At 43.9% G+C, this 13,385-nt stretch overlaps 1 protein-coding gene across 2 annotated transcripts in view; it reads right to left on the bottom strand.

Moving 5' to 3' along the window:
- SH3PXD2A (SH3 and PX domains 2A) overlaps positions 1-13,385 on the bottom strand; it is a 333,629-nt gene that overhangs the window by 313,971 nt on the left and 6,273 nt on the right. The gene's annotated exons all lie outside the window — the stretch shown is intronic.

Below are 13,385 nucleotides of genomic sequence, written 5' to 3'. Positions count from 1 at the left end.
AGTTGCATGCATAATCTGCCAGGCATGATGCTAGAAATATACTCCTTAGGGTTTTTGGCTCTGATGTGCAATAGCACAACACAGAGCCTTTGTTATTCTCCCATCTTAGCTACTGTATTTATAAACCACAACTTCTTTTAAGGAGCCCTTTTAAGGACTGCATTCTGTGTGGTTCTTCCCCGTTGTTACAAAAGGTCCTTCCATGTGCATGACAAAGTAGCAGTAGCAGAGACTGTTATTCCAGTCTCAAGTTCTGAAACACAAAGCAAAACTCGCATCTCAGCCCATGTCTCTGGGGAAATTACCTAACACCAAACCAAGAATCATGGTGGGGATAAAATAAAGCCCAGCTGAAGTGCCAAAAAGAAACCAAGCATTTCATGAGTCCTGGGTGGAAAGCCCATGAAGAGCCATAATTCCCACTGCTACCCCCATACTATACCAGCATGCCTCCAACAGTCTCTCCACCAAAGACTTCTGCTTTAGCAGCATACAGTGGTACCAGCACATCTGCTTAATACAGTAACCATTCTCCCTTCTTGCAGTGTAAGTGGTCTTTCAATGCCATGCAGCCTTTACTTACAGTAAAACAGAATTGCTTCACCCTTCTTATTTAAATGATAGATGAAGATTTTTATAAAGTAGCAGCCTCTGAGCTTAACCTCAGCACTACTTCAGCGATTTTCCAACCCTCATGTACGTCGTTTTTATTATACTGGGAACCTAGATATTTTAGACTTTAATAAATGCAGGTGTCCCTTTGGGATAACTGTAGCAAACTGCGTATCAATTTTCTTCTAAGCACACCCTGTCATCTTCCATGGTTATCAAAATGTTGTGGATATCTAGCAGCATGGTATAAAGATTCTTCTCCTCCTCAGATATTAGCAAGATCCATCAGGATTCAAGGGGCTGCAGCTAAATACAATGATCAGGGGTTTGCGGGTCAGGGCTTACTCATTTTATTCCACTAAGTGCTCTGTCACCAACTCACTGTTTGACATCAGGCAAATCACTTCACCTCTCTGGGCCTCATACTCCACAATCTGCACAACAAGGATGATTATGCTGATCCCTTCCGTAAAGGATTTTGAAATCAACTGATGAACACGGTTATATATAAAGCATAGGCATTTTACAACAGAAATGCACTTAAGTCAACATTATCCTCTGCCCTGTATTATTTTCCTATTTTGGCTCTGTACACACACATGCACCTTAGTTCTTCTTTCTTAATTGTCTTAAATTCTCAGTACATTTTTCTTTAAACCTATAGCATCGACACTAACATGCAAGGCAACTATCACATGGATTAGAATAGGTCCTCCCAAAATTCATTCACAAACATCAAGTAAGTAGGATTTATCAAAACAAGGCATGGTTCAGATAATGTACATCAGGTTCCTGATATAGTAGTAGCAGTACAAAATTCAAAAGTCCCTCTGGTTCTGTTAGTATTTGATGCAGAGAGGGCCTTTCAGTGTTTCTTGGAGGTACCTTTTGTATTTTACAAAAGATGGGCTCTTTTAACGAATTCATAAGGTGGATACAGGTGCTATAAGCAAATTCTACTTGAAGAGCTGTGACCAATAGTATGTTATTGTAGCCATTGCAAAAAAGTGGGGAAGGCAGGTGTGCCATTATCCACCCTTCTATTTGATTTAGCACTGGAACCACTGGCCATATCTATAAGGAATAAGCATAATATAAAAGGCATTTGCAGATAAGGAATACAAGATCCTGCTGTATGCAGACGATGCACTAATACTTCTGTCACAGCCAGAGACATCAGTCCCTGCCCTCCTGTCATTCATCAGTTTTAGCAATCTATCTGGTTATAAAATTAACTGGACTAACTTGAGACACTTGGACTAAGTACATATCTCACAAAAGATATGTTTAGCAAGTGGCAGTTTCAGTGGCAATCACAACACAGTTTATCTGGATATTAAAGCATGTATCTGCACGTGTGATTAATGTGAAGCAATAAACTCTGGAGCGGTTTGAGCCAGTGTAAACTGATCCCAGGCGCAGTGTCAATATGCGTGCCTAGGATGGCAGTGATTTGAGCTGGGGCAGGGCCCCCGTCTGGCTGGGCTGACCAGGCACAATTTATGCCCATGGTCAACATCTACACATGCATTTCAGCACAGTAAATTACTCCACTGTAAGATCACTGTCTCTGACAGTACTATTTTATAGTGCAGTTAATTAATTTACCATGCTCCAATACTGGCACATGCGTAAATGGTGATTTACTGCAGAGCTGATTACTCTACTCTGCAGTAATGAAGATGCACCCAAAATATCCAAGAATATTGATGTTATTGTCTGCCAAAACTTTCGGAAGCTTCTTGATGTTATATTAAAGGGTACAAACAAATGGAGCAGTTTGGCAATATCCTTACAGGGGCAGTTTAATATGTTAAAAAAGAGTGTTTTACCTTGCCTAATTTACCCTAATCTACAAATTGTTAATCCCCCTATCTATTTTGTTAAAATCAACTGAATGTTCAACAGGTTTCTGTGGGGGGAGGATAAAAGGGCTTGGCTTTCATCAAAACATGCAACTACAAGTCAAAATGAGTGGTTTTCATCTTCCACACCTTCAACAATATCACAGTGCCTACTTAGTCAATCAGGCTATGAACTGGATCACTGATATAACTTGTGATTCTCCTGTATGGGTGGAATTGAACAAGCACTTATTTCCCATTCCATTATCTACCATCATAAGATCTATTTATCACTGTTTTTCTAAGTCTCTAATTCAGACCACTTTCACGGATTGAAAACATTTTCCATCTTGGGAACATTTGGTAGACTCACTGAAGTTTCATCCATTGTTACATTGTAAAGTTTCTACTTGGGGCAACCCCTTTTTGAAGTCTTACAAGTTGATGGGAGAATGTGGATGGAGAAGGGTATTGAACAAGTGCTAGTAGGAAATCATACTCTGTTCTGACTTAGGTAATGACTCTGACCTTCTGAAAACAACTGAGTGACAATATATGCACTGCATCAAGTATTAGAAAACAGCCTGGATCTCAGGTTTTAGGCACAGCAAATACTCCAGATACACCCTTTTTGCCTTGAAATCTGGCATCTGTTCCTCTTCCCCCGTCTCTGCCATCGCTCTATGAATATATAATGCCACATAATCCAGATGACAGAATCCCAGTGGAAATCAGTAATTCACAGTATTCGAACAATTAATCTTAGACTTCATTTTATGCAAAAAAAAGAACATTTTTTGTCTGCGCTGGGCTCCCACTAAACATAAAAAATATATATACTGCCAGTAGATACATGCTGGAGATGTGATGCATTGCAGACAGTGTTTGGTCATGTGTTTTGTTCATGCCTTATTACCAATTACTTTTTTTAAGAAATTATAACTAAAGTTAACATGATTTTGAACAAAGTGATGATATCTTTAACAAATGTATATATTCTTGGGTATCTCCCTAAGGATTCAAACTGAATCCTTCCCAGATTGCACTCTTACAGTGGATCTTATTAGTGACATGCAGGATTATATTACTGCTTTGGAAGAGTAGGTTACCTCCAAAGGGCAGAATTTGGTACAGTGAGAGAGCACAGCTGGCATTTGTGAAGAGTTACGTTTAGCAGACTTAATAGCTCTGAAAAATATAATGCCATCTGGAAAGAATTCTTAGATTATTTTGGTTTAAAATATTAGTACTTACACCTTCTTTTCTTCTTCTGTCCTGTCCTCTTCCCCTCCTCCTCGTTTTTCTTTTCTTTTCCCTTTTATTACTTATTGCGACAGACATGTATGGAGCTTATCATTGATATATGATTGAGATTAAATATTTATTTCTGATTTTAGTATTGTATTGTTTTCAAAAGGCAACTAAAAAGCCTGTCTGATTTCTCCCTTTTAATTCACACTTTAACGTGACCTCTAGCAGTAATCGTTTCTCCCCCTGTCCTGAGGAAGGTTGAATATCTTAGTTTTCCATGCCTAATATATTAAAAAATTTGGGGTGAGGTTGGGGAGGGAAAGAGAGCTTGAACAGTAACGTTTATCTTTTAATACCTTATGAATTACATAATTTCCTTGTGGAAATTATGGCATATTTTAAAATCATATCACATACACCACCAGAAAGAATAATCCAAAGATCTAGGGGTCAACACCAAGGGAGCTCATCTTTCCCCAACCATATTCTGGAGGCAATCATCTTTAGACAAAGGCCAGGTGAAATTGCCATCAGTCATAGGTTTCTCTAGAAGAACTCACCTTTACTTCCCAGATGAGGATCTCGAGCCGACTCAAGTCTCAGTGTATGTCAGCAACTACACTGCGTGGCTACACACAAATAAATACGTTCTGCTTCCCACATGAATTGTTTTTTTCATTTCCCTCTAGAATTAGGGTTAATGCTACTCCTGGGCCAGAATTTGCCATGCACTAAGAGAGACCATTGGAAAAATGGAATTCCCTGCAGGGTAGAGAGCACCAAGTTGTAGGAGACTTGTTTCTTGAGAGGGGGGAAACAAAACAAGCCCATTCAAAACCAATGGAAATCTTATGGAAATCAAAGTACTAGACTCTCTCCAGCAGAGCCGGTTATAGGTGTACTTTCTAGCTTGAAACAGTGCTGTTGACAGACAATGTGCCTGGTTTATTTAATTCACGCATACTGACACCAGTCATATGTTAAACCACAACTCTGTGACTATTGGGATACAACCCAAAGACTTTCCAAACTGCAGGCCTCTGACCTAAGAACTATGTGCAGTCCTGGTTCCCACACCCCATTTCTCCAGCAGAATACAATCAAACTAGAAAAGATACAGAAAATGGCAAAGACTATCAGAAATATGGAATAGCTTCCAGACAAGGAGAGAGTGAAAAGGCTAAGAATTTCTTATCTTGGTAAAGACAAGATTGAGAGGGGATATGATAGAAAACAATGAACTCATGAATGGTGTGGACAAAGCAACTAGGGGAGAATTATCCACTATGTCTCATAAGAACTGGACACATTTATGGAGGACAGGTTCATCAGGGGCTTGTACACCCAACAGCCTAGTGTATAACCTCAGACTTGTGACATCCCTAAATCTATGATGGTCAGTGAGTGGATGACTCCATGCATTCCCTTACGGTTTTTTCTCTAAAGCATCCACCACTTCCAAAATATCAGAGAAAAGATGCCGGAGCACATGGACATTTGGTCTGACTCCATATGGCAGTTTCTACATTCAATTCCTTGTAGCAGGACACTTCTCTGCTGGCATGTTAGTAGCAAGCAGTAGGATACACATATGCTGTGGATCACGTATCAAGTATATCAAAAGTGACTACAGGGCTCTGGGTACAAGGGTGGGGGGGTCTGGGGCTCAGGTTGTGTTCTTGTCAATCTTTCCGGCCAAGAGAAAGGGCCTGGGCAGGAGCAGGTACATCCTGCGGATCAACACCTGGCTGCGCAGGTGCTGTCACCAGCAGGGCTTCAGCTTCTTCAGCCACGAAGAAGAAGGATTTCTGGGAAAAGATGGGATCCACCTGATGAAGAGAGGGAAGAGTGTCTTTGCAAACAGGCTTGCTAACCTAGAAGGCTTTAAACCAGGTTTGCCAGGGGATGGAGACCAAAGCCCTGAGGTAAGTGGAGAAGTGGGAGACCTGGAGGAAGAGCAAGCAGGAGGGGGCAACAGGAGAGGTGTTTTTGTACTTCCTGAGACAGGAGGGCAATCAACTAGTTACCTCAGGTGCCTGTACACAAATGCATGGAGCCCGGGAAACAAGCAGGAAGAACTGGAAGTCCTCGCACAGTCCAGGAACTGTGGCATGACTGGAATAACAGAAACGTGGTGGGAGCTCACAGGACTGAAGCACCATCATGGATGGGCACAAACTGCTAGGGAAGGACAGGCAGGGGAGAGGAGGAGGAGTTGCACTTGATATAAAAGAGCCGTACGATTGCTCAGAGCTCCTCTATGAAGCTGGAGAGAGGCCTGTTGAGAGTCTCTGGGTTGGGGTCAGAGGGGAAAGCAACAAGGGTGCTGTGGTGGTGGGTGTCCGCTATTATAAACCACCAGCCCAGGAGGAAGTGGTGGATGAGGCTTTCTTCAAACAGCTAAGGGAAGTTTCCCAATTACAAGCCCTGGTCCTCATGGGGGACTTCAATTACCCCGACATCTGCTGGGAGGGCAATACGGCAGTGCGCAGGCAATCCAGGACAGTTTTGGGGAGTGCCGGGGACAACATCCTGGTGCAAGTGCTGGAGTGGCCAACTAAAGGCCGTGCTCTTCTTGATCTGCTGCTCACACAGGGAAGAATTGGTGGGGGATGTAGTAGTGGATGGCAACTTGGGCAGCAGCAACCACAAGATGATTGAATTCAGGATCCTGAGCAGAGGAAGGATGGAGAGCAGCAAAGGAAGGACCCTGGATTTCAGAAAAGCAGATTTCGACTCACTCAGGGAACTCATGGGCAGGATCCCCTGGGAAGCCAGGCTGAGGGGGGCAGGAGTCCAGGAGAGCTGGCTGTACTTTAAGGAAGTCTTACTGAGAGTGCAGGAACAAACCATCCCGATACGCAGAAAGACTAGCAAGTGTGGCAGAAGACCAGCTTGGCTTAGCAGGGAACTCTTTAGTAAACTAAATCACAAAAAGGAAGCTTATAAGAAGTGGAAACTTGGAGAAATAACTAGGGAAGAATATAACAGCATTGCTGAGGCATGCAGGGATAAAGTCAGGAGAGCCAAAGTGCAACTGGAGTTCCAGCTAGCAAAGGATGTGAATGGGGAACAAGAAGGGTTTCTACAGTACGTCAGTGGCAAGAGGATCAGGGAAAGTGTGGGTCCCTTACTGAATGGGGGAGGCAACCTTGTGACAGAAGGTGAAGCACACAACACCTGCTACCTGTTTTGAAACAGATGCCTGAAGCACTGTTAGTCACTGGTTTGAAATGAGTCCGTGACAACAGCTCAGAAAGTGTTTTTGTCAAGACCTGTATTTCTGATCACTTCTTCCCTTAGAAGGATCTAGTAGCAACTCCCCTTCCCATCAATTCACCCTCCTAAAGTTTGTCCTGGGCCAGGATTTTGCTCCAGGCACTGAGCATACACTCTTTCTGTCACACACATGTGCACATGCAGACTCCAAGATCTTTCAGGCAAGATTTAAGGTCAAGGGATAACAGATGGGCACAGACAGGAAGGTAAGCACAAGGGAAACAGAGGGAGTACTAGTCAGCAAGCTAGCCAGTCATCTTGGCACAGCCACTGCCTAGCCATCAAGTGTTTTGTAGGCAACACAACCAAGCAAAACTCACACCTAAGCCAGGGACAACATTATGCTGTTAGCCTGAGGTGCCTAATTTTGGTGGAAAGGGAATAACTCAATCCTGAACACCTCTTCTGTCTCCCTCTGACCTTCTGTGATCAAGAAATGTCCGTTTCAGACTTGCCTGCCTGTCATTTTGGCAGAATCCCTATCAGAAAGGGTTGCAAACCTCCCAACTCAGTAAGGTGCTTCCACATATACTAACTTTTACAGATTTAGTTCTAATACAGCCAAAGTCACAGATGAAGTAACCACACACAAAGGCTGCATCAGGGCTTCCCTCCCTGCTTTCTTTTTCACATCATGTTCCTTAAAACAGGAGGGCAAAAAAAATAGCTACCCCACTTTTCATAGACGTTAGACATTAGGGCTGGAAGGGACCTCAGAAGATCATCGAGTCTAGCCCCCGAATCATCTAAGCACGTGGATGGGCTCAGTCCCACAACCCATGCCAGGGTTTGGAAGAACTAGAAAAGATGAAGTAGTTCTTGCAGGTCTGCTATAAAGGTTCCTCACAGCAGCCTGAGGGTATATTGATACTATGGTCACAGCAGTGTACTGGAGACATACCACAGCTAGACTCAGCTTGGGATGCACCCTCTCTGTCCCTTGAAAAACTAGCCAAATATTCAGGTGATTAAGCCTCCCCGAGCTCCAGGCTGTAACTAGATTGGCTGCTGCTTCTGTTCGGGTGTGCCTATGCAGCCCTGCAGCACAGACCTACCCTGAGTGAGCTGGCATCATGCTATAGCTCTAATTCCTTGGTGGAGAGTGCCCATTCTTCCAATAAAAATAACAGAAGCAGGCTGGAACAAGAGTTGGCTACAAGTGTATTCAGGGCTTGTTGTGCCAACTTAATTGGCATCATGCTGTTTAGTGCTTCTATGTTTGCAGAGAGTTATTCCTTGGGGTTATTTTTTCTGCTAGCAAATTCCTTTGCTCTTGGCTGTATCTTTATTTTGCTAGTCAATATGAGCATGTTAGCTTGGGCTCATCTCAACCTGTACGCTACACTTATTAGGCCAGTACAGTCCACGCTACACACTAGTTACATGCAGGACTGTACCACTGCCCATTAAGCTGCCTCCCATTTTAAGGCTCCATCTGAGGTTTACAATTTTGTCAGATTTTAACCATTTTGACAGGAATCTCCTACGGTGCACACCTTCCTGAGGCTGACTTCTCTTAGAAGGTTTCCAACAAAACAGGTCAGCCATTTCTAAAATAAAACCTGGGGGACAGTGGAGGAAGGAAATATTTTTTTCCATGTTAAATACTAATGCCCTTCAGGACACTCGTGTCTCCAGACTTGGGGATATGGAACTGAAATTGGGCTGGGGCTGTGGTGGAGAGGGTGGCCTTTGTTATCCTCACAAAAGCCTGCCCAAGTTATAAGTATTTGATGGTGAGGGAGAAGGTGTGGTTGCATATGCCCAGACTTGCTAGAGTGCTGTTACTAAAGTGTCTCCAATGAGCAGGCTCCAGGTCTGCCGTACCAGGTTCTGAGCATGGCATTGCGGTGCTGCTGCAGGCCAGGCCGGTGCTAGGTACAAGACTTTAGAGCAGGGTGCCTGACTCTCCACTACTCTGTGACCCCTGACACTCAGGCACACACGAGGAGCAAGCTCTGAGATTTAAATGCAGAAAGGCTGAGGAGCCACCACAATAGTGTGGCTGGAGTAGATCAGGATTAGGAGCATGGAGTTAGCCTTGCTGAGACTGGAAGCTGGCAGAGAGATACTGGGGAGCGCCACTTCTCCAGGTAGGAAACAAACATCGCCCTGATGTGAACAGCGTGTAGTTTAAATCAGAAGATGACAGCACTGGAGTGGGAGGTAAGGGCCGACCAGGGCACAGGAAGGCAGTCTTTGTGGTTCATGCTAAGTTAGGGGTTTACTAGAGTAGAAGCCAGGGTCAAAGCCAAGCATGAGTCCAAGCTCCAGACTTTTCAGCAAAGGGTCAAGACAGGGTCATGATCAGAACAAGCAGTAAACCCAGCTTGGGAAATCCAAGGCAGCAAGGAGATGTAACCAGAGTTGGAACAGAAAGGCCACAAGCAGCAGCACCTGCAGGAAGTGGGAAGGTTTTACAGCCTTTTGATCAGGGGCTCTGTCCCATTGGTCTGCCCGAGCCATCTGGTCCCCCACTGGAGACACTATGGGAGGGCCCAGGCTGAGCTGGGACTGGCCTTTGGCCTGGTGGTGCTGTGGCTTGGGCTTCTGCCTGTAGGTGCCAAATGTCTGGGTTCAAACCCCAGGGGTCCTGACAAGGGGAAACAGGATATTTCCTGATGCCACAGGATAAGTTTCTCTTTGATTGTTAACAAGTAGGTTGCCAATATTATTTCCACCATATTTCTCTCTCCTACCCAGTTAAGAATAATTTTCCCAGGGGCCAGCCCTGGGGCTGGTTTTCTTCAATATCTTCATCAGTGACCTGAATGATGGGATGGAGGGAACCCTCAGCAAGTCTGCAGATGACATCAAGCTGGGGAGAGTAGTAGATAGGTTGGAGGGTAAAGCTAGGATTCAAAGAGATCTCCACAAATTGGAGGACTGGACCAAAAGAAATCTCATGAGATTCAATAAGGATAAGTGCAACGTCTTGGAGTCTAGATGAAACTCCCTGGGCAGCAGCTCTGAAGAAAAGGACCTGGGACTGACAGTGGACAAGAAGCTGAAAAGGAGCCAGCAGTGTGCTCTTGTTGCCAAGAAGGATACCAGCATATTGGGCTGCCTTGGTAGGAGTGTGGTTAGCAGATGAAGGGAGCTGATTATTTATTCGGCACTGATGAGGCCACATCTGGAATTCAGTGTCCAGTTTTGGGCCCCCCACTGCAGAAAGGTTGTAGACAAACTGGAGAGTGTCTAGCAGAGAACAACAAAAATGGTTTGGTGCACAACTTCTGAGGAGAGGCTGAGGAAACTAGGCTGATTTAGTCTGGAGAAGAGAAGAGCGAGGGGGGATTTGATAGCAGCCTTCACCTCCCTGCAGGGGCACTGCAAAGAGGACGGAGCTGGGCTGTTCTCAGTGGGGCAGATACAGGACAAGGAGCAATGGGCTCAGGCTTCAGCAAGGGAAGTTGAGGTTGGATATTAGGAAAATCTCTCTCGCCAGGAGGGTATTAAAGCACTGGAACAGGTTATCCAGAAAGGGTGTGGCATCTCCATCCTTGGAGGTTTTTAAAACCCAGGTAGACAAAGCCTTGCCTGGAATGATGTAATTGGGGCTGGTCCTGTTTTGAGCAGGGGGTTGGACTAGATGTGGCCTCCTGAGGACACTTCCGACCCTCACTTTCTATGATTTTATGAGTTTCTTGTACCCTAGCACCTAACACACATCACACTTCCTTTTTCTATCACAACTACCAGCCAAGGATTTCAAGCTTTAGTTTAAAACATCAATAAAAATCAGATCTTACAACCACTCCGCAATGTGGAAAAGGCCTATTTTACCTTATTTTATAGAGAGGAAAATTGAGGCTTTATCTGCAACAAAGCCTAAAAGATAACCCTGATTTCCTAGCCCCTCATCCTGTGTTTAGCTACAAGACCATCCTTCCTTTCGACATTTTTGGCAAGTTGAGAGTGGACAGAATCTGACAATAAAACTTTGGGGTTGATATCCTTCTTTTGTAAAATGGAATTTCCTGTATTTTTGTTCAAATCCTGTCTCCTTCATAGAAAGCTTTATCCCCTATTTTCATAGGCAGATTAAATAGCCACTGACCCTAAACTCAAGGCCAAGCTAGCAGAGTGCCAGTCCTTTTGCTCCCTGCTGGCTTACTCTGCAAGAACAGCCTAACTCTAGTTCCAGGGAATGCCCTTCTGCCTGACCAGGGACTAGAGGTTTAGGGCCACACAGCATCGTTTCCCTCCAGAAAGGTGGTCAACTTCAATTTCCATAAAGAGTCAACAGCAGAGGACTTTTCCCCACTTTTTAATTTAGTTCCCAGGCACCCATTTCCATGGAAACAGACCACTCTGAGACAAGGTAAAAATGCTGACTGTTTTAAAAATCCATTTCACTTACCTGACATAACTGTTGCTATGGAAACAAACCCGCCATCTAGCTTTGCCCCAGCAGGAATTCCTACTCGTCAATTCTACTTCAAACTGCTTCATTCAAGGGTCCTAAATGGGTTATTAATAGTTATATGTAACCTAACCTGGTTTTCATTAAAGAAAAGTAAAAAGCATTTTCGTTAAACTCCTTCCAGTTATTAGGCCTGCTCCAAACTTAAGGTTTCCCTGTATGGTTATTTTTGTTAGAGGAGCAGATTTTTTTTTAAATCTAGTTATACCAATAAAAGTCTTTAGGTAGGCAAAGTCAGACCTGTAATAACATGACTTTTACCTAGACAATACATGCGACTGTAACCCAGTGTAGAAATACTCAGACCAGGAGGTAAATTAACCAATGTTGAGCATGTTCCATGATGTTCTGGCTAGACTGGGCACATCTACACGTGCATTAACATGCTTCAGATAATGCACATCAAATCTGGTACCCCCACGGTGAGGTAGAAAGAAAATGCATACTAGCCTGTCTTAATGTACATTAACTAAAGAGCACAGGGCACTTATACATGTACTCTGGCGGTGGGTGGGTGTGACGCTTTAATTAGAGCGGCTCTGAGAGCCACTCTAATTAAAGCACCATTGCACCTGTTGTATCAGCATCTCTGCGCTTCAAAATGGTGGTGGAGGTGCTTGAACAAGCTTTAGTTCAACCACCTTTGTTGCCATTTTGAAGCATGGGGATGCTCACGTGGGAGGGTGCTGGAGCATGGTAATTACCATGCTCCAGCAGACACGATTAATCGAGTCCGCTCCAACGCACTATAATTGCAGTGCATTGGAGCAGCCTCCACATCCGTGTACAGGCATCCATGGTTTTTATGCGACGTTTAATGAGCATTAGCTATTTTAATTACCATTCATTAAATATCACTTTTTTAGTGATGCTTTAATGCACATTAAAATAGGCTAACGTGCATTAAAGCACACGTGTCGATGCACCCACTGTTATCAGTATCCCAAGCCAGCTCATTTAAAGCCATGAAAGTGGAGCCAGTGGGACAGCCTTCCATCTTCAGCACCCTCTGTGCAAAAATGAAATTTATTTCCTACCTATGGGGACTTTTTACCATCTTGTACCATCTATACTTTTCCCAGAGCCTGACAAAGGGACTTTGATCCTGAAAGCTTGCAGAAAAGGACAATTTTCTTATGATTTCCCATTTGGTCTAATAAAAGGTATCATTTTGGAACCAAGAGTTCTAGTTTTTTGTGTCTTCTTGTCTCAGACCAACACGTCTACCAAGTACACCCCTAAGTCAGCCCACTAACTCGTATAAAAATTATGATTGACCCCAGCAGGATTTTCCATGAGTTAAGTAACTCGCTTTAAGGACGTACCCTTTTGCTTCAGTTAGACTGACCAAGGGAATGATTTACAAACACAGTGCACCAATACATGCTGCTAAACCAGGTTCTGGTAACTGGATCTTCCAAATCTTACCTGCTTTTCTTTGAAGAGACCCTTCCAGCCCACCTTCAGGGCTTTGTTACTAATACCCAAATTGCACAAGAAATGAATGGGGGATCATAAAGACTTGAAGTGCCTGTGCTCACACAAGATACAGCTCAAAAAATAGGCACTTGGGCTTCCAGGCAACCTCTCCCTGAGAATCAGGCATTTCAGAAGTCAAGGCAAGAGATAATCAAAGGCCCAGATGTTGATCACAAGTGCACAACTAATGCAGTACACAACGCTTCCCCATCCTATGCCCAACACAAGCTGCATTGGTACAGTTAGCATAATAAATTCCTTTCACGGGGTTCAAGTTTATTTTAAAATCAAGGTTCAACTTGAAGCAAATCCAGACAAGCTCTCTCTCCTCTCAGTCAGAGATAGCTGGTGATTAGCATGTGATGCACCTGTCATGAAGGAGTAGATGGAATCCAACCACTTTCCCCCAAAACTCTCCCCCACACATGCCCAACACATTTCTCCTAGGACAACAGCAATTGAATTGTTAACAGTAGATGGGGCTGAAACAGACT

This window comes from Alligator mississippiensis, chromosome 6 (assembly GCF_030867095.1).
Source record: "Alligator mississippiensis isolate rAllMis1 chromosome 6, rAllMis1, whole genome shotgun sequence".
NCBI lineage: Eukaryota > Metazoa > Chordata > Crocodylia > Alligatoridae > Alligator > Alligator mississippiensis.
Note: the sequence above shows the minus strand (reverse complement) of the source record. Positions and strands in the feature narration are given on the sequence as shown.